Source organism: Dasypus novemcinctus, chromosome 19 (assembly GCF_030445035.2).
Source record: "Dasypus novemcinctus isolate mDasNov1 chromosome 19, mDasNov1.1.hap2, whole genome shotgun sequence".
In the NCBI taxonomy this organism is placed as follows: Eukaryota; Metazoa; Chordata; class Mammalia; order Cingulata; family Dasypodidae; genus Dasypus; species Dasypus novemcinctus.
The window spans coordinates 70,004,202-70,026,377 of record NC_080691.1 but is presented as its reverse complement, the minus strand read 5'-3'; the positions used below and the strand labels follow the sequence as shown (position 1 = coordinate 70,026,377).

Sequence of the window (22,176 nt, the reverse complement as noted above, 5' to 3'; positions counted from 1 at the left end):
CGGTTTAGTGGAAGATGGCGACCATGCAGCTTCCGGGCCCAAACCGGATGCTGACTGGGCAGGAAGAGGTGGGTAGAGGTGGGAGGAGGAGGATACCGGCAGAGAAGAAGCTGGATGTGCGCCATCTTGGGCAGAAGTGGGGGAAGAAGGCGGAAATCCGCCATCTTGGGGAGCGGCAGGAGTGGTTTCTGTCGGCTGCGGGGAGCTCGGGCGGGGAGGTTCGCGCTCAAGAGCAGCAGCAAGTTGGTCAGACAGAGAGTCAGTGTCGGCGGGCTCATCGGGATCACAGTCTAGAGGCCATTTGGGAGAAGCTTCATAAACGGCTTCGGTCGGAGCGCCAAGGAGACAGGCGCGAATGGCAACGAGAACGGGTAAGAGGCCTGCTGGGAAGGTGCGTTTCTCATGCTCCATGGCGGAGGTGACTCGATCTATGAGTCGCGAGTATGTGTCCGGGCTCCAGAGTTGGCAGGTGGCAAGCCACGGGTTAAAGGGGAGTAAGAGGTCCCAGTACTTTTGGAGTTGCCGCAAAGAGATGCGGACTCCATTGGCATCTAGCAGGGCAGCGAGGGCCCTGACTTGTGGCACCTGATGCAGCGACAAAGAGGCGCCCATGACGGGATAGGAACAGGACAACGGCGAGGGGTCCCTACCTGGAGAGGAGGATGATCGCCGATTACAGCAGCAGCAGCAGCAGAGAGGGGCCAGGGGAGGAGCTGCCCCATGGTGGGGGCGCCAGTTGTTGCTGAGCGGGGAGGTCTCAGTCTCGCTCAGGCCCAAGAGTCAGGGCGGGGTCAGCTCCTACCGAACCGCTGGCGGGGGGTGTTCCAGGGATAGAGCACTGGGGCTCTCCAGGCGTGGGGGACGCGCGGTTAGGAAAGAACCACGGAGACCGCCTGAGCGCAGGAACAGGTCTGCTTTATTACGGAAGTACACTTAGCTATATAGGGTTGGGTAGAGGGAGGGGCGTGATGAAGGGAGGGTTGGCTAAGGGGCGGCTGTGGACAGGCTGAAGCTGATGGATAGACCTGAGGTAAGCAGTTACTGGGGAAGATGGCAGATTGTGGGTTGGCAATATGGGCGGGACTGGTGGGAAGGACGGCGGGGGCTGGAAGGGGAGGAGGGGTGGAGAAAGGTGGCAACAAGGAGGTAGAGGTGGACGTAGAGAAAAAACAGAAAACAATGGCTTGTACAGTTTATGTGGATGAATTGTATGGCATGCAAATTACATCGCAATAAATCTGCTAATATATATATATTTCAATATGAATCCATACCAAAATATTTGTGTATAACTTTAAAGTATAAAAAACATTAAACATAGTTGTCTTGAGATGGTGAAAATGTAGGTAATATTTATATTTGTTTTCTGTACATTCTAAACTTTCCCCAATGGACATTCACTACTCTTTCTTTTGTACAATTTCAAAATTTGTATCTTCTAGCTACCTGTCTTCCAGCCTCTACCTCCATGAGTGTGCTTCACAATCCTTACTTCATATCAATGAGATCATTCAATATTTGTCCTATTGTTTCTGGCTTATTTCATGGTGAGATTCTTCTGTATATTAACTGCAATGATGAGCACCTGACACTACTCATTTGTCAAGCTCTATGGATCTGTACAGCATGAAATGTAACCACAAAGTAAACTATAGACTTTGTTAGTAGCAATACTTCAATATTGATTCATCAACTGTAACGAATGTACCATACTCATTTTAAAGGTCAATAATAGGGGTAACTAAGTGTGTGGGTGAGTGGGATTATATGAGAATTCCCTGTACTTTTGTAAATGAACTCTTAAAACTTCTTTAAAAATAAAGTTTAAAAATAAGAACAAAACCTAAACCTTTCCAAACTAATTCATGAAATGCAGAATCAATTCACAAAGACTGGCAGAAGTGTTTTGTTGTTTTTATGTCAGTTTGATTTGCTAGCTCCAGGCATTAAAGGGAATCTCTGCCAGATCACTGGATGCTTAGTAAGGAAGATACTGTTCAAAGACTGGCCCAGAGTTCACTAGTGAGGCAAGAGTGCCTGAACTCCTTCATATCAAGATCATTCAATCAGCCTATCAGCAAAGAAACACAGTTCAGACATGCCATGCCCCACATTTCCTTTTTTTTTTTTATTTCTCAGGACAGTTCAGAACCTTCCCTAGAGGTGATAGCTCAGGAAGATCTTCCAGAGTTCCTGTACAGTCAGGCTCTGACTCTATGAGGCATCAGCAACCAGTGAGATGTGGGTGGTATTTCAAGTGCATTAGGAGATCTGACATCTCAAGGCCAGTCTGCTGTGGATTTGGATCTGGACAGCCTTAAAAAGCCCTGTTCCTGATGGAGAAAACTACATGAGGCTCCTGGATGTTGCCCCCAGGGCCATGCCAGGTTGTTTCCTCTTCTTGGTCTTTTTCAATGATACAATCAGGATGAAGATGACGGTGCGGAGCTAAGCTACGGAAACCATAATACTGAATAGCCTGGGAGAGGAAGACTCTGGAAAAAGAAAGTGAAGCCTTAAATTTTCAATTTAGATAAAATCATCCTACCATAAAATAATCTGCCCGAATGTTGACTAAATGATAATGAATATTTAACATTATTATTATTATATTTGCCTGGGCACAGCCATGACAGATAATTAGATCCTGAGAATTAATTGCACATGTCACAGTGTTAGTTGAATGAAAGTGCTTTCATACTTCCAGAATAAACCAGAAGAACAAAATGAAGAAAACTACTTTATATGTGTGTGAATAAAATATCATATAATATATAATAGCATTGCAAATATATTTTATGTGTTTGCAACTTGGAGACATAATGGCATAATTTAGAAGAGCTATAGTGGAGAATCCTTATGGTTTCAGTGCTGTTAAGCAAGAGGGAGAAAACTTATATTATTACTGGAAACTGCCATTTCCATAATCTTCCTTGAAACTGAGTCTTTGCTGTGGGTGGGCCATGAGCACCCCCTGCAGCTCAACCCCTTCCTGCATGAGGAGTTTTGTGCTTGAGCTCACACTGACTTCCCCTCACTGGGTGCCTTGCACAATAATACTGAGCCGTGTCCTCAGCAGTCACAGGGCTCAGCTGCACAGAGAACTGGTTCTTGGATGTGTCTCTTGAGGTTGAGATTTGGCTCTTGAAGGATGGATTGTAGTAAGTGTTACCATCATAGCATATTTGTGACAATCACTGCAGCCCCATCCCCAGGGGCTGACAGATCCAATGCCAACAGTAACCACCAGTTGTGATGGAGAATCCAGAGACAGAGCAGATGAGGGACAGGGTCTGGGAGGGCTTCACCCATCCTGGGCCTGACTCCTGCAGCTGCACTTGGCAAAGGACACCTGAGGACAAGGAGAACCACAGTGAGACCTGTGTTCAGATGCATCATTCCCTTTACCTTCATGGCTGAATCCCAAGACACTCACTTCTGGGAGATGCCACTAAAAAGAGAAAGAACCACAAAATTCTCACGTTCCTTAGTTTAAGACCCATGACTGGCAGAAAATATTGTCCATTTTCAGGGAGTCCTGAATTTAAGTCCATGTGTGCTGTGCTTTCATCACTTAACCAAAGTGATGATTTGCACTTTAGAGATACTTTGGTATGAAAAACGTCAGCGGGGCCAGGGGAGTTCTCTGTCTCTGAGTCTCCACAGGAAAAAGGATTCTTGTTGATCCCTAGGATAACACAGTCCACTTCCTGAGTCCCACTTCACTAAGTACAGGGATTTCTTTATCCAGGCCATGAAAACTTGCTAAAAGAGCTGGTAAGGGAGGTAGATGAAGCCAAGGAACAAGGATGACTTTAGAAATATTGTCAGTGTGCCTCTGCTTTAAGGGATATATGTATTTATCAAATACCCAACACAAATACATGGCCTATAATCTGCTCAGTAAATCTTCTGATGTACTTATCTCCTGTTAGCTGATATTTATTGGATATTCTTAAATTTTGAAATAGTAGCTAGATGTATCTAACACAATGAATTCAGATAAACTGTTCAATCTAATATGTGTTGTTATTCAGAATTAGTTTGTTTGACTTACTTAAAGTATATGAAAAATTCTTCTTAGGATAAGACTTTTATAAAATGTATACTTCATAATTATTGTGGAGTTTAAATTGCTTAAGTCAGTCTCTCATACATTTTATTTTTATCACCCCTAGCAGGTTCTTTTTTTTTTTTTAAAGATTTATTTATTTATTTAATTCCACCACCCCCTCTCCCCTGGTTGTCTGTTCTCTGTGTCTATTTGCTGCATCTTGTTTCTTTGTCTGCTTCTGTTGTCGTCCGTGGCATGGGAAGTATTGGTGGCGCCATTCCTGGGCAGGCTGCACTTTCTTTCGCGCTGGGCGGCTCTCCTTACGGGGCGCACTCCTTGCGCGTGGGGCTCCCCTATGCGGGGGACACCCCTGCGTGGCAAGGCACTCCTTGTGCACATCAGCACTGCGCATGGGCCAGCTGCACACACCTAGCAGGTTCTTAAACCTGCCTATTCCCTGTACTTTACTGTGTAGGGACATCCTGCATCTCAGAACTCTCTCCTTAGTTGGAACTTTAAGGAACATAAACCCTCCTTAATTAACAGGTCTCTAATTGCCTAGAGACAGCCAGTGGAGGGAAATCAACACAGCAATGTGTTGGATCAGTGTAATTTGCCACATTTTTTTCTCTCAAAAACACATGGCCAGGTTCTAATGTTATTCCTGTGTATGTGACCTTATTTGGAGATACGTTCTTTGAAGATCCTCTTAGTTAAGATGAGGTCAAACTGGTTTATATTGGTCCTAATCCCACATGATTGGTGTCCTATTAAGGTGGAAAGAATTGGAGAAGGCAGACCCACTTAAAGAGGACACCATGCAATGACTGAGTTAGGAATTCAAGTCCCAGGATTTTGGGCAAAATACCAAAGATAAGGAGGAGAATGGGAAAGGTTCTCCCTTACAGACATCAGGTGCTTAGCCTGTAGAACTGCACCTTAATGTATTTGTATTACATTAAGCCACCCAATTTGTGATTCTTTTTTTTTTAAGATTTATTTTATTTATTTCTCTCCCCTTTCCTCCCCTCCCACCTCAACTGTCTGTTCCGTGTCCATTTGCTACGTATTCTTCTTTGTCTGTTTCTGTTGTTATCAGTGGCATGGGAATTTGGTCTCTTTTTGTTGCGTCATCTTGATGCATCAGTTCTCCGTGTGTGCGGCGCCATTCCTGGGCAGGCTGAACTTTCTTTCACGCTGGGCGGCTCTCCTTATAGGGCACACTCCTTGTGCTTGGGGCTTCCCTACACGGGGGGGGGGTGCACCCCTGAATGGCACGGCACTCCTTGTGTGCATCAGCACTGCGCCTGGGCCGACTCCATACGGGTCAAGGAGGCCTGGGGTTTGAACCGTGAACCTCCCATGTGGTAGATGGACACCCTATCCATTGGGCCAAGTCCGCTTCCTAATTTGTGATTCTTTGTTATAGCAGATTTAGGAATCCATTCAATGATCCATTCATGGATCCCAGCCATGCTCAATTACTGCTTTCTTGACAGTACCAATGAATTTTTAATTCAGTGACAATGTTTTCCACTAGATGGGGAAATAACATGGAGATCCTTATCAATATAGCAGCACAGTGTGTGGTTTGCAGAAGGAATGAGCTCACAATGGCTAAAGGATCCCTCCCAGCACAATTATCAGTTCCACTGAAAAATCCCCTGAGAGCTCCCTTCCTGAATCTTGTGTCATTGAATCCGATCTCGTGACTGAGAACTTTGAAGTCAGTAGTGCAGAAAGCCCAGTAGAACTCTATTCCCTTCTAATCTGCAACCCTCAGGATGTGATCTCACCCCTATGGGCTTTGGTCTGATAAGGCACAAGGTGGGGATCACAGCAGAAATACTATTTGTGAATGTTATAGTAGGGACTCAAATGTTTCCTGATATTATCACTGTTATTTGTGTTATCATCACTCCAGGATAAGATTATGGAAACCTATGTGAGCCCTCACCTCTGACCTTCACAATTGCACAAGGACCATGTGCTTAGGTCCTGTCCTGACATGTCACACCTGTATGACTGGGGTAGGTCAACCCCCTCAGCTTCAGTGATGCAAACTACATTTAACAATTATGCCTGTTGTTTCTTAAGACCCCCTTTTATGTTATGTAAAATGTTTCAGGAACACAGCCTTGCATGAAGCATATTACAACCTGTCTATGCAATATTGCCCAGTGAATTACATCAAAAATGACCTCCATGCCTGAATGTAGGCAGTAGGAAAGTCAGCAGAAGTAGGATGAGAAAGATTAACAGGACAAACTTGCTCAATAAGAGCTGGAAATGTTGGCTGATGTGTGTGGGAAAGGGGAGCGGAAAGGATGGCATCCAATTTCCAGAAGGTGGTATGCCTTTTATTCACCAGGTGGTCACATAGGGTTGCACAGATGGGAAATCAAGTGCCCTGGTCTTTGGGGTCCAGTTGGACTCAGAGGGAAATGGATATATGTTCTTGCTAATAGAGAAAATAATCCAAGAGGTGTGTAGATATTTCTGTGGGTGAATATGTGTTGCTAGAAGTTTTTAACCCTTAAGAGAGATATATATTTCACTTTTGGCATTTGTGGACATTATAAAGCAATGCTGTGGTCAGGCACCATCATTTGATTTTTTGTCATGCACTTTTTGGAAAAGAACCAACTGAAACAACAGTTTTGTAATGGAAGGTGTAAAGAGTTATATATTTTTAAATAATATTTTTATTTTTAAAGAAGCTTTAGATGGCATAAATGTTACGTAAAAATATAGGGGATTCCCACATAGCCCACAGCCTCCTCCTCCCACACTTTCACACATTAGCAGCATCCTTCATTAGTGTGTTATATTTGTTACAGTTGATGAACACATATTGAAGTATTGCTACTAACTGTGGACTATGGTTTACATTATAGTTCACACTCTGTCCTGCCCAGTTTTGTAGGTTATGACAAAATATATAATGGCCTATATCTGTTAGTGCAATGTCATACAGAATAATTCCAATGCCCCAAAATTGCCCCTCTATTACACCCTCCCCTGGTTGTCTGTTCTTGGTGTCTATTTGCTGCGTCTTGTTTCTTTGTCTGCTTCTGTTGTTGTCAGCGGCACGGGAAGTGTGGGTGACGCCATTCCTGGGCAGGCTGCTCTTTCTTTTCACCCTGGGCGGCTTTCCTCACAGGTGCACTCCTTGCGCGTGGGGCTCCCCCACGCGGGGGTACACCTATTCTTTAATCTCCTTCAGCTCAGAGCCTCTGGCAGCCACTGCCTTTGTATCAGTGCTAACATTTCTTTCATTGTTAGAATAATGTAGATGTATATGTTTTAGTGAGATTCTTTAGTAGATTAGCAGTGATGAAAATGTTGCATGAAGTAAGCACCATGACCATAGAGAGAGGTAAGAGATGTTGGTGGAATTCATTTTGAAAAGATAGGAAAGTTCATCTGATGGCTGACTTTGATTTTCACTGTCTGAAATAGAGTGTGTACTAAGAAAGGAATGTGAACAGAAAGTTGAGTCCATATATTAGAGGATAATGGAGTGACATTATTAAAGTCATAAAAAAATGAGGCATGACCTGTCAAGAGAAATGCAGAAACTATCAGGTGACCAATGTGTCTCCCAAAATTCTGGGCCCACTGAATTAATAAACCAACCCTGTTTTCCAACTCCTCACTCCTAAGGCATTAGGAAGTCTTAGAAACCCCCCTTTTAAATGTACCTATTGTTGCCTTCATCAGTTAGGCAAAAACTCCCAGAGGAGTAGACTATTATTAGACCCATCAACAGTCATGCTTAATTCTTATATTAGACTATGTTGTGAAAAAGAAGATCTCTGCCACAGAGAGGAAGGCCTTCCCAGGAATCTCCGGTACCTGGCCTGTGGCTGGGACCTGTGCTTAGTGGGTATTGAGTGCCCCCCTGCAGGCCAGTCCCTAGCCCACAAGGAGGTTTCCTGTTGTGCTCACAGGGCATTTCCTTGCAGGTTCTCTGCCCATTGTCACCTGGCTATGATTTTTAGACTGATTTTTAGTGGCACCACACTAAATTTTCCTCTCGATAGTAAATTTTCCTTTGCTAACTAGCATTCTCTTCAGGAAGACAAAACACAGGAATCGGTGCAAATCTCAAGGGGGCACTTCCCTGGAGTCTGCCAGATGCTTTGATACAGTCACAGTCATCATGAATCCAGAGAGTTCTGAGTGTCTCTCATCTCCCTTGTCCTCCTCAGTTTTGAAGGTTACAACAGAGAATACATGCACACACAGGATGATGAGATTCAAAGTACACTCACACATCTACTATACCCATACACACACACAAAAATACACACACATACACGTACACAGACACACATTCTATGTGCACACTCAAACATCTGCTTTACCTATATTGTACAAACATATGCTGTCACTAATACACATGCACATTCTTGTGAGCACACATTTACTATTCCAATAATATCTCCACTCACAAGTACATTTAGGGACAGGTGTGTGCACACACTTTTACATTCATGGATACACACATATACACAAACCATTGTTGTGGAAGCAGAAAGATTCAATGATCACATATGGAAGACCAGGACTCAATAATATTCTTGGGAAGGAAAATTTATTAATGACTGGCCAGGCTCAGGAACTCTTGTTCAAAAAATCTGAGCCCTGAATAGGATTTTTGGGTTCCTTTTATACAGAGGATGTAGGAGTGGGGAGTCAAATGGTGCTTTGATTGAGTACCAGATAAGTTTGAATTAACACATATCCCCCACATTCCCAGTAACCTTGAACTAAAATGTTTAGTTTGCATTCTCCCTGAATATCCAAAGTCCATAGAGCCTATATCACTTAATTGGCTTTCCAGGACTGGAGCTGTTGGCATTGTTACAAAAGGTGGGGCTGCAGTTATTATTTGACACACACAGCCCAGGATATTCATGAAGAAACTCACAGCCCCCACACATAGCCCATATCATTCCCCACTTTGATGCCAGCTTAACTTGTTCAGTTTTGGCATCGCTTTTGTTGGAGTCATGAAGTGAGTGGCTATTTGTTGTTTTGGTTATCCCACCTATTAATTTCCCAGTGAGGATCTAAAGATAAAGATTTTGGGTAATATCCAGGGTGTTTTCTTGTTTCCAGAAGAAGTTTTTGTTCTGGATAGCAAAATCTTTGGGTTGGGGTTTTTCCAGCAGTCATTTTGGTGGTTACTGATGTTCATGTGGACTTTCTGCCTGGTTTCAGATCTATCTATTAATTTTTATCTTATTAGCTTGCTTTATTTTCTTTTTAGAGAATTTCCACCTTTAATTTTAAAGGGATGCTGAAGGGAGATGACCTTTTTTCTATAGTCAATTCCTGCTGGCCATGAGCTGTAGTCCATATCTGACAATGTGTAAAAACTCTGTGATTTTATTTTGACTGGAGGAAGACAGATCTGGCATGCTGTATGAAGCTGGATGAAGTTTTCATATAGCTAACAAGATGTCCATTCTGGAAGAAATGACTTTAATTAGAATTTTCGAATACATGGTTCCTTTAAGAGGACACTGGATCACAGAAGTAGAAAAGGTTAGGTGCCTATAAACAGCACTTTTGGGAAGATGGGCAAGATGGCGGCTGAGTGAACATCCCTGTTAGAGTCTTCTGCAGGGAATCGGCTGGGCGGCGTTGGAGACTCTTTGGGACTGGATTGTTTCGGGATTTTTGCTGGTCCGGAGGTGTCTGGACATCGATTTGGAGGGAAGGTAACAGAGAGGATTCATCTGTGAAATATACACGGAGATCCCAGCTACCTGTAGAGGATTCCCTTCTTGGGTAGGCGGAGACGAGGCATCTAGCCCCGCTCGGTGGGGCTGAGCCAGGCCGGGCCGCAGCGGCGGACGCCGGAGCGGGGCCGGGCGGGGCCGAGCCAGGCCGAGCCGGGCCGCGGTAGCGTTTGGAGCCAGGCGGGGCCGGTGCAGGCCCCGGCTGCGGGCCGCGGTAGCGTTTGGAGCCGGGCGGGGCCGGTGCAGGCCCCGGCTGCGGGCCGCGGTAGCGCTTGGAGCCGGGCGGGGCCGGTGCAGGCCCCGGCTGCGGGCCGCGGTAGCGCTTGGAGCCGGGCGGGGCCGGTGCAGGCCCCGGCTGCCGGCCGCGGTAGCGCTTGGAGCCGGGCGGGGCCGGTGCAGGCCCCGGCTGCCGGCCGCGGTAGCGCTTGGAGCCGGGCGGGGCCGGTGCAGGCCCCGGCTGCCGGCCGCGGTAGCGCTTGGAGCCGGGCGGGGCCGGTGCAGGCCCCGGCTGCCGGCCGCGGTAGCGCTTGGAGCCGGGCGGGGCCGGTGCAGGCCCCGGCTGCGGGCCGCGGTAGCGCTTGGAGCCGGGCGGGGCCGGTGCAGGCCCCGGCTGCGGGCCGCGGTAGCGCTTGGAGCCGGGCGGGGCCGGTGCAGGCCCCGGCTGCGGGCCGCGGTAGCGCTTGGAGCCGGGCGGGGCCGGTGCAGGCCCCGGCTGCGGGCCGCGGTAGCGCTTGGAGCCGGGCGGGGCCGGTGCAGGCCCCGGCTGCGGGCCGCTGTAGCGTTTGGAGCCGGGCGGGCCCGGGTCAGGCCGCGGCGGGTACGGAGCCGGGCAGGGCCGGTCCAGGCCGCGGTGGCGGGAGGTGGACGCCGGAGCCGGCTGGGCCGCTGTAGCGAGCGGAGCTGGGCGGAGCCAGGCCAGGCCAAGGCGGCGTGAGGAGCCGGGCAGAGCCGGTCCAAGCCTCCGCGGCGGGCGGAGCCGGGCCTGCGGAGGGGTTTCTGGTTTTGTTTTTTTTTTTTTTTTTTTTTTTTGAGCATCTGCAGTACCGGGGAGTTCGTGGGCCCTGGGCGGCCTATTGGGGGTTTGTGGGAAGGGAGGTGCTTGCAGACCCATTTGGGCAGACAGACGGGGGTGTTTTAGGGCAAAGCGGGGGGAAGTTGTTGTTTTAGATAGTGTTGCAATTGTGACACGTGTGTACCTGTATCTCTCTTCTCCCTATCCGTTCCCCACCGTTTGCCCATCCTCTTTTTCTTTCTTCCTTTCTTCTTGCCTTTCTTTTTTCTTTATTATAATTAGTTTTTTTTTTTTTTCTTTTCGGTTTTCTCTTTCCCTCTTGTCCCTCATCTTCCACTTATTTTTACTTTAATTCAAGTATACAATAGGTGCTACAGGGAACACCTCACATTTGCTGGGTTTTCCCATCCTCCACTGCCTCATTTCTGTGTGAACTGATTTAGGCTACCTACACTATCCCCCTTCCCCTGCATCTTGATATCCACTATCATCTACTGTCTCTCCTATATTCCACCCCCCACCTCCCGTTCTTTGATCCACAAAGTGTCTAACTCTTAATTTCTAATACCTTTGTTCTGTTTTCTGTCTATTATCCACTCTTGAAACTATTACCTTTCTTTTCTTTTTCCCTCTCTCATGAAAACAATAGCTGTGTAGTTCATACCATATTCCTCCCAAATTCAGTCATCAACTTCATAAAAGGTACTCTACCTACAGCTATAACTCTATACAATCTACATGAATCTAACCTCCATCCTTCCAGATCTCATATTCCTGCTTTATTAACATACATCACCAATACAACTTTACACTTTTCCCTTGCTTACACAATTGCCTTTCCCCAACACTAATACTTTCCTCTAAAGTGAACTTAACCAACAACAAGTAACTAGAATAAGAAGAAAAAAGTGACAAAGAGAAGATATAACACCTGTGCAAAAATAACAACTAATTAACCTCCAAGAGCAGACAAAGAAGCTAAGGAACTGATTAAATTCGTCAAAATAAAGAGATGACCAGAAAGCAACAAAAATCTACGAACCAAACCAATAATCAGGAAAACATGGCTGAATCCAATCAACAAACCAATAATCACGAAGGGGAGCAAAACTTGGCACAAGCAATGAAAGATCTCAGAACATTTATCACCGACAAATTTGATGCAGTAATGAAAGAGGTTAACAACATGAAGACATCACTTGGAGGGGAAATTGCAGACATACGCAAAAACATAACAGAGATGATGGGAATGAACACCACAGTTCAAGAAATCAAAAATACACTTGCAGCAAATATCAGCAGACTAGAAGAGACAGAGCAGAGAATTAGTGATGTGGAAGACAGTACATCAGAAATCAAACAGATAGTAGAAGGGGTCAATAAGAAGATAGAAAAAATCCAATTAGGATTTAGGGACCTGAATGACAATGCAAAACGCTCAAACATACGTATTATAGGCATTCCAGAAGGTGAAGAGAAGGGAAAGGGGTCAGAAAGAGTGTTGCAGGAAATAATGGCTGAAAACTTCCCAAATCTACTGAAAGAGACAGATGTACATATCCAAGAAGCACAGCGCACTCCACAAGTCATAAACCCCAACAGGCCCACCCCAAGACATATACTTGTCAAATTATCCAATGCTCAAGACAAAGAGAAAATCCTAAAAGCAGCAAGAGAAAAGAAAACCATCACATACAAGGGAAGCTCAATTAGATTAAGTGCTGATTTCTCTTCTGAAACCATGGAGGCAAGAAGACAGTGGTATGATATAGTCAAGGTACTAAAGGAAAAAAATTTCCAACCAAGAATACTCTATCCAGCTAAACTAGCATTCAAACATGATGGAGAGTTCAAAATATTCGCAGACAAACAGAAACTGAAAGAGTATACCAACAAGAAACCTCCCCTTCAAGAAATTCTAAAGGGAGTTCTGCAGGAAGAAAGGAAAAAACAGGAAAGGCAAAGTTGGAGGAGAGTATAAGACCAACAACAACAACAAAAAAGACAAAAAAAATATACAAACAAAATATGACAAACACAAATCCAATCAAAATATGGCTAACACAAATAAATCCTTGATAGTAATAACACTGAATGTCAATGGATTAAACTCACCTATCAAAAGATTCAGACTGGGACACTGGATAAGGAAATATGACCCATCCATATGCTGTCTACAAGAGACACATCTTAGACCCAGAGACGCATGGAGATTGAAAGTGAAAGGCTGGAAAACAATCATACAAGCTAACAATAACCAAAAAAAGGCAGGAGTAGCTATATTAATATCAGACAAAATAGACTTTAAATGTGAAACAATTGTGAGAGACAAAGAAGGATACTACATTTTAGTCAAAGGGAAAATCTGTCAAGAAGATCGAACAATCATAAATATCTATGCCCCTAACAAGGGTGCCTCTAAATACGTCAGGCAAACTCTGGAAAAACTAAGTGAAAGAATAGATACATCTACAATTATAGTGGGGGATTTTAATACACCACTATCAACGCTGGACAGAACATCTCAAAAGAGAATCACCAAAGAAACAAAACATCTGAATAGTATAATAGAGGAGCTCGATCTAATAGACATATATAGATCGCTACACCCAAACACAGCAGGATATACATTTTTCTCAAGCGCACATGGATCATTCTCCAAGATAGATCATATGCTAGGCCACAAAGAAAGGCTGAACGAATTCAGAAAGATTGAAATCATACAAAACATTATCTCTGACCACAGTGGAGTCAAGCTGGAGATTTGCAAGGGAAAGAAGCCCAGATTTCACACCACGATTTGGAGATTAAACAACACACTCTTAGAAAAACAGTGGGTCAAAGAGGAAATCTCAAAAGAAATCAATGACTACCTTGAAACAAATGATAATGATAACACAACATACCAAAATTTATGGGATGCAGCAAAAGCAGTACTGAGAGGGAAGTTTATAGCCATAAATTCATATATCAAAAAAGAAGAAAGAGCAAAAATTGAAGAACTAACTGCACATTTGAAGGAATTAGAAAAACAACAACAAAGTAACCCAACAGGAAGAAGAAGGAACAAAGATATAACAAAGATAAGAGCAGAACTAAATGAAATAGAAAATAAGAAAGCACTTGAACAGATAAACAAGACCAAGAGCTGGTTTTTTGAGAAGATTAACAAAATAGACAAACCTTTAGCAACACTAACAAAGAAAAAAAGAGAGAAGATGCAAATACACAAAATAAGAAATGAGAAAGGCGATATCACCACTGACCCCACAGAAATAAAGACTATCATAAGAGGATATTTTGAAAAACTATATTCCAACAAAAATGACAACCTAGAGGAAATGGACAAATTCCTAGAAACACATAAACAGCCCATATTGACAAAAGAAGAAATTGATGATCTTAACAAACCAATCACAAGCAGAGAGATAGAATCAGTTATTAAAAATCTCCCAACTAAGAAGAGCCCAGGGCCAGATGGCTTCACAGGTGAATTCTATAAAACATTCCGGAAAGAACTGACACCAATCCTGCTGAAACTATTCCAAACCATCGAAACAGAAAGAACATTACCCAACTCCTTCTATGATGTCAACATTACCCTAGTACCAAAGCCAAACAAAGACATCACAAGAAAGGAAAATTACAGACCAATTTCTCTAATGAACCTAGACGCAAAAATACTTAACAAAATACTTGCTAATCGTATTCAACAACACATTAAACGAATTATACACCACGACGAAGTGGGATTCATCCCACGTATGCAAGGATGGTTCAACATAAGAAAATCAATCAACGTAATACACCATATAAACAGATTGAAGGAAAAAAATCACATGATTATATCTATTGATGCAGAAAAAGCATTTGACAAAATACAGCACCCTTTCTTGATAAAAACACTCCAAATGATTGGAATACAAGGAAATTTTTTGAACATGATAAAGAGTATATATGAAAAACCTAAAGCCAATATTGTTTACAATGGAGAAATCCTAGACTCCTTCCCTCTAAACTCAGGAACAAGACAAGGATGCCCACTGTCGCCGCTCCTATTTAACATTGTCTTAGAAGTACTTGCTCGAGCACTGAGGCAAGAACCAGAAATAAAAGGCATTCAAATTGGAAAGGAAGAAGTCAAAATTTCATTATTTGCAGATGACATGATCCTATACATAGAAAACCCTGAGAGATCTACAACGAAGATTCTAGAACTCATAAATGAGTTTAGTAAAGTCGCAGGTTATAAGATCAATGCGCAAAAATCAGTAGCATTTCTGTACACCAATAATGAGCAAGATCAGGAGGAAATCAAGAAACAAATACCATTCACAATAGTAAATAAAAAAATCAAATACTTAGGAATAAATTTAACTAAAGAGGTAAAGAACTTATACACTGAGAACTATACAAGACTGTTCAAGGAAATCAAAGAAGACCTAAATAAATGGAAGACTATTCCTTGTTCATGGATAGGAAGACTGAACATTATTAAGATGTCTATCCTACCAAAACTGATCTACATATTCAATGCAATCCCAATAAAAATCAATGCAGCCTTCTTTAAGGAACTAGAAAAACTAACTATGAAATTTATTTGGAAAGGAAAGAGACCCCGAATAGCCAAAGACATACTGAAAAAGAAAAACGAAATTGGAGGAATCACACTACCTGACTTCAAAACATACTATAAAGCTACGGTGGTGAAAACAGCATGGTATTGGCATAAGGAGAGACATATAGACCAATGGAATCGAATTGAAAGCTCTGATATAGAACCTCACATATACAACCACATAATATTCGATAAAGCCACCAAACCCTCTCAACTGGGAGAGAGTGGCCTATTCAACAAATGGTGTCTGGAGAACTGGATAGCCATATGTAGAAGAATGAAAGAGGATTACCATCTCACACCTTATACAAAGATCAACTCAAGATGGATCAAAGACCTAAATATAAGAGCCAAGACCATAAAAACCTTAGAAAGCAGTGTAGGGAAACATCTACAGGACCTTGTAATAGGTAATGGATTTATGAATATCTCACCAAAAGCACGAGCAGCAAAAGAACTAATAGATAAATGGGACTTCCTCAAAATTAAAGCCTTCTGCACCTCAAAGGAGTTTGTCAAGAAAGTAAAAAGGGAGCCCACACAGTGGGAGAAAATATTTGGCAATCATATATCTGATAAGAAACTTATAACTTGCATATATAAAGAACTCCTACATCTTGAAAATAAAAAGATAAACAACCCATTTAAAAAATGGGAAAAAGACTTAAACAGACACTTCTCCGAAGAAGAAATACAAATGGCAAGAAAGCACATGAAAAAATGTTCCAAATCTCTAGCTATCAGGGAAATGCAAATCAAAACCACAATGAGATACCATCTTACACCCATAAGATTGGCAGCTATGAAAAAAACAGAAGAATACAAGTGCTGGAGAGGATGTGAAGGAAGGGGAACACTCATCCACTGCTGGTGGGAATGCAGAAGGATCCAACCATTCTGGAGAACAGTATGGCGGTTTCTCAAAAAACTAGCCATAGATTTGCCATATGACCCAGCAATACCACTGCTGGGAATATACCCAGCAGAACTGAAAACAAGAACACAAACCAATATATGTACACCAATGTTCATAGCAGCATTATTCACTATTGCCAAAAGTTGGAATCAACCCAAATGCCCATCAACAGACGAGTGGATCAATAAAATGTGGTATATACACACAATGGAATACTACTCGGCTGTAAGAACAAACACACTACAAACACATGTGATAACATGGATGAATCTTGAGAACCTTATGTTGAGTGAAGCAACCCAGACATTGAAGGACAAATACTACATGACCTCAATGATATGAAATAAACAAGCTGCCCTAGATAGCAAGAGACTGAACGATAGGCTTGCAGGAAATCGGAGGGTGGAGGAAGGATATGAGCCGATGTCTGCAGGGTTGGAATTTAAGACGAGATGGTGGTAAGTATGAACACAAAGAAGAGATAAAAAGGGGGCAAGGGGTTGCCTTTGCTTGGGGCTTTGCGGGTTTGAGGGTGGCTGGGGAGGGACGGGTGGGTAATGTTGCCCAAAAGTGGGGGGAGGGAGGGGTAGCATACGAACCAGGAGAGGGTCAGGTGTGGTGGAGAGTAAAATGCCGAGAAAATCATATCAAAATATAATAAAGAGGGTTACCTGTTTAGAATGCTCGGAGGGGAGGGTCTGATGCAGGACGGGCTCCTGGGGAATGTCTAAATGCTCATTCTGCCAGAGTGGGTGACACCATGGGGTAGAAACCCAAGTAGTGAGAGTGGGGGTGGACCCACATCCTGGGGAGGACTAATGCCATCCAATAGAGGGAACTGTATCCCTCGAGAGAAAGGGTGGCTCCCAGGGCATTGGGGCAGTTGAGCAAGTTAGGCCCTGAACACTATTCCATCTATCTCTGGAAGTGGCTCCTCAGGAAACGGAGGTTGGCTATCACTGAGGGCACCAAGGTGGAAGGGAAAATGGACGTTAAATGTGTGGAACCAAAGTAAATGGGGGGTAAGAGAGGAGTTTCTTGAGAGTACACAAGGATGGATATAAAACATGTAATATTACACCATAACATATAGGAGATGACAGACTGATAATGTAAACCATAATGTAAAACATAGGATAACTAAAAATGTAAAGAACTGTGTATCCTAAAGTATGCACCATAATGTAAACACAGATGTCACCTTGTTAGAAAGCTAATGTCTCAGACTCTGTACATCACTTTAAGTAAATATGATATGAATAGGGCGTAAGAGTATCACTGTGGAAGGGAAAAGGTTTTCTGGTGGATGTGTGGGAGTGCTGTATATTATATATATACATTGCTGTGGTCTAGGACTCCTGTGAAGAAAAGCTGAATAATTAGGGGGGGGGGGGAAAAAAAAAAAAAAAAAGAAAAAAAAAAGAAAAAAATAGGATGTGGAATTTTTTCAAGTCAACATTCTTTATCTAAGTTCTTTATCTAACTTTATCCAAGTTCTTTATCTATCCTTTAAACTCATCGCTATATGCCATTCCCTAGTAAGGGACCATGACATTATATTGGGCTTCAAATTTCGGGGAGTTCTGGATCACAGAGTGTTTCAACAATGGCAATGGAGGGATACTGGTATGGGATACCAATGACAGGTGATATATGACTGACAGGGAGCGGTACAGAACATATGTCCAGGGTGCATGGCAATGTTTGGATATACTCATAGTGGCAACAATTAAAAACCACAGTAGGGGGGGTACTGGGTTCCTGGCCAGTGGTGCTCTGTCGTGGTCCCTAGGGGAGCAGCGACAGTCTACCAGGTACAGTGGTGGGGACCGGGAGGGAGTGAGGGTTCAACAGTGAGCCCCTGATACTAATGACTATGCTTGTGAGCTGATAAACCCAAAATAATAACAAGGCCTAGAGCAACTTTGTGCCTGGGAATTTCCTTCTGTCAGCCTTCATGTTACTCAAATGTGGCCAGTCTCGAAGCCAAACTCAGCATGTAAATGCAATGCCTTCCCCCCAGCGTGGGACATGACACCCGGGGATGAGCCTCCCTGGCAACGAGGGACCACTATCAACTACCAACTGATGATGCAACTGGAAAATGACCTTATACGGAAGGTTCAATGCGGATCAGCAGAATATCCATGTCTACATAAAATACCATGACTTTAAAATGCTGTTTGACCTAAAGTAAGGGGGAAATGGAAAGGAGAAATGAGTTTATATGGCTACGAGTTTCTAAAAAAGAGTCTGGAGGCTGGCAGAAGGTTTGCCCTCATGCACAACTGAGCAGAGTCAGAGAGACAGATAAAGCAGATACAACCCCCAGATATTGGTTCCTTTGAGGGCTAAAGAGACCCATGGGAGTTATGGTCATGGCCAATGGGGTTAACTACCAGGGCAGATGGCCCCTCTTTGGAAATGGTGTTTATGTGTGATGAATCTGGACTCAGATGGGATCTCCCTTCATAAGACTTTCATGCTAATGTGCTGGAGGTGCAGTTAATGTTGGGGTTTAAGATATATTTAGGGGATTTGAATCTCTGGACTGACAATGTGATAGCCAGATCCTGAGCCTCAACAGACTCCAGCACCTACAATCTGATTTATTGGACTTACCACACTCAGCTAAGATGGAGGTGAAGAAGGACAACCACCACACCATGGAGCCTAGAGTGATTACAACTGAAAATGGGAGGATTGCATCCAGCATCCAGGTGGAATCTGAGCCTCCTCTTGACATAAAGGTGCAATGGACACAACCAATCCAGTGTCCACATAGAAGAGGTGGCATTGGATTGGGAAAAGTGGACATAATGGACAAAGGGTATGGGGAAAGGCAGGAAGAGATGAGAGGTGGAGGCGTCTTCGGGACATGGAGCTGCCCTGGAGGGTGCTTCAGAGGTAATCACCGGACATTGTAAATCCTCACAGGGCCTACATGATGGAATAGAGGAGAGTATGGGCCATGATGTGAACCAATGTATATGAGGTGCAGAGGTGCCCAAAGATGTACTTACCAAATCCAATGGATGTGTCATGATGATGGGAACGAGTGTTGTTGGGGGGGGGGGAGAGGGGGGGGTGGGGGGTGGGGTTGAATGGGACCTCACATATATATTTTTAATGTAATATTATTACAAAGTCAATAAAAAATTAAAAAATTAAAAAAAAAAACAAAGGGAAAAAAAAAAACAGCACTTTTGTAAAGTTGGTGGGGAACAGTACATATATATAAAGTTATTTTATGCTGTTGGTTAACAGAAATTGTAATAGACAACATGATTAGGTATAAACGGTGAATATCAGTTTTTATGGTAGAGGAGAGGAATGAGAAGAGGCATTTCTCTTTCCAGTTAAGCTAAAGGAGATGAGAAGAAGCAAGGTTTTTAAAGGGAAGTTTGGTTTGCCTTTTTTTTTTTTAGCAATAGGCATTTTGGTTAGAGTTAAAGGAAACAGTTGATTTTGACATAGACACTACTTAGCTTTGTTTTTTGAAGAGATATTTCAGGTTGCCCAATGACTGGCACTCATGTGTTTTGTCAGGTGCTTCTGGTGAACTGGCACTCTTGGGTAGCTGATTTTATTCAGGATTAGTACACCAAGCTTTACATTCCTTTAGCCTTAAAAGCTTTGGGAGTGATAAGAACTACAGAGTACAGTTTTTTTATTTTGGCTTTAATTGAGGAACTCCTGATAAAATTTTTAAAATTGTTTTTACCAGGCTTTGTCTTTTGAAAACCTCTTTAGTTAAGCTGGTTAGGGCATTTCTCCCCAAGTGAGTGCCTTAGTGAAGTTCATGAAGGACTTTTTACTGCACTGCTCTTGGCAGGTAGATCTGTGCATTTCTAATAAGCCACCCATTAGTTTTCAAGGTGAACCCAGGCCAGCTGCCCTGGTCTGTTCACCCTGGGTACACTGTGGAACTTTAAGTACTAGTACAGGTGCTGGAATAAGGGGTAGGAGGGAAACCTGGGTTGAGAGTATGACATGTCTTTATTTGCACCTCGATGGTTCTAGTAATTGAGCCTGGTATCAATTAACTGACTACCTATGAGCCACTGGTGGCCCTGGGCTCAAGCTCTTTCTTTACCTGGTGTGGGGTGAAGGCTATGAGAGATTGCCCCCAAGTTAATTTGGTGGCTTTTTGTTTAATTAAAACAAATTATTGGTCCAATTTCTCTCAGGCAAGGTGGCTACTTTTTTTTTAATTTTACAGACATGTTTATTAACTATTCAGAAAATGAACCTGATCAGGACCTTTAACATGTTCAATGTCCTTTTCTATATGATTTTCTAGAAGTATTACCATAGTTATCAGACATATATCTAGAATAAGATATAGGTACAGTACTCAGTACTAATTAATGTACTATTTAATGCATAAGTTTTTTTGAGCTGCAATTAATAGCTTTAAGCTTCAGATTTGCAATCTTACAGGTTATTTTTCCATGGGAGCAAGCTATAGTGCCAATTGTGTTTAAGTTCTACTTACAATATTCTGATATTCATTGCTCCACTTCATATGTTCTTCACAGAAGCTGCAGCACTGTTGATCCTAGAGAGAAACCAGGGAGTAGATTTTACTGGCCTGGTACATAGTGCTCTCTGGCATTATGAAACAGTGCCAGTCTGGAGATGATATCCATTGTACATTTGGTTGTACTTAACCACTGGTAGCTGCTGCAGGAGCACAGAAGTGCAAAGTAGTTTCCATCCACTTCAGAAGCATGGGCAGAGATGTTGTAGATACTTTTATTTTTTGGGGGGTCAATGAACAAACTAGCTAATAACTCATATGGAGAAACACTGTGTATGTATTGGACACCTGGCCGGAATGCACAAGAGATTTTGACAATGTTGAAGTTTATTTCTTGATTTTTATACATTTTTAAAACATTTTTAATGCAATGTCCTATATATATTAAATGAACTTTCAGTACTTTGCCTTATACTTTTACACTTCTACAATGAAGACGTTAATTACACAGGTATTTTATTTCAGCAGTAGAGGGAAAAGTAAACTTTTTAATGTTTAAAATGAAAACTGAAGATTCCCAAAGAGATCAAGTTATTTTCTTACTGCCACCATTTGAATATACACATTGAGGTGACTTTTACACAGGTTTTATTGTTACAAAGGTTTTTTTCTCCTATTAATACCAATTAGATTTTTACTTAATAATGGATTTTGAGGTGGGGCAAGAAGGCATCTGAGTGAGTGCACCTCAAAATCTCTCCTGCAAAGAAGTGGGTGAGTAGGGTTGTAGTCCTGCTGGAGTGTGCTGTTTCAGGGGCTTACAGGGCAGGAGGTGTCTAGACGTCATTTTGGTGAGACAGTGACAGAAGAGGTTCTTGCAAGAGGTAAAATTTTGGGTTTCTGACATGGAGGTCAGAAGTTGTGGGCGGGACTCTTCCCCCTAGGGCTGGTGGCTGCTGCAATTCCTAAAAACTGTTGGTAATGCACTGGCATTTTGAAACCCTGTGTTTTCTGGATGCATGGGTCCCAGGTCCATGTCCTCTTTTTTTTTTTATTCATTTTTTAAAAAATATTACATTAAAAAAATATGAAGTCCCATTCAACCCCACCGCCCCCACCCCCTACTCCCCCCACAGCAACACTCTCTCCCATCATCATGACACATCCATTGCATTTGGTAAGTACATCTCTGGGCATCGCTGCACCTCATGGTCAATGGTCCACATCATAGCCCATACTCTCCCATGTTCCATCCAGTGGGCCCTGGGGGGATCTACAATGTTCCATAATTGTCCATGAAGCACCATCCAGGTCAACTCCAAGTCCCAAAAACACCTCCA

General features: G+C 43.1%; 1 pseudogene; it reads left to right on the top strand.

The window, feature by feature from the left end:
* The first annotated feature begins 409 nt into the window (after window positions 1-409).
* LOC101433407 (thyroid receptor-interacting protein 11-like) overlaps window positions 410-22,176 on the top strand; it is a 71,083-nt pseudogene continuing 49,316 nt past the window's right edge.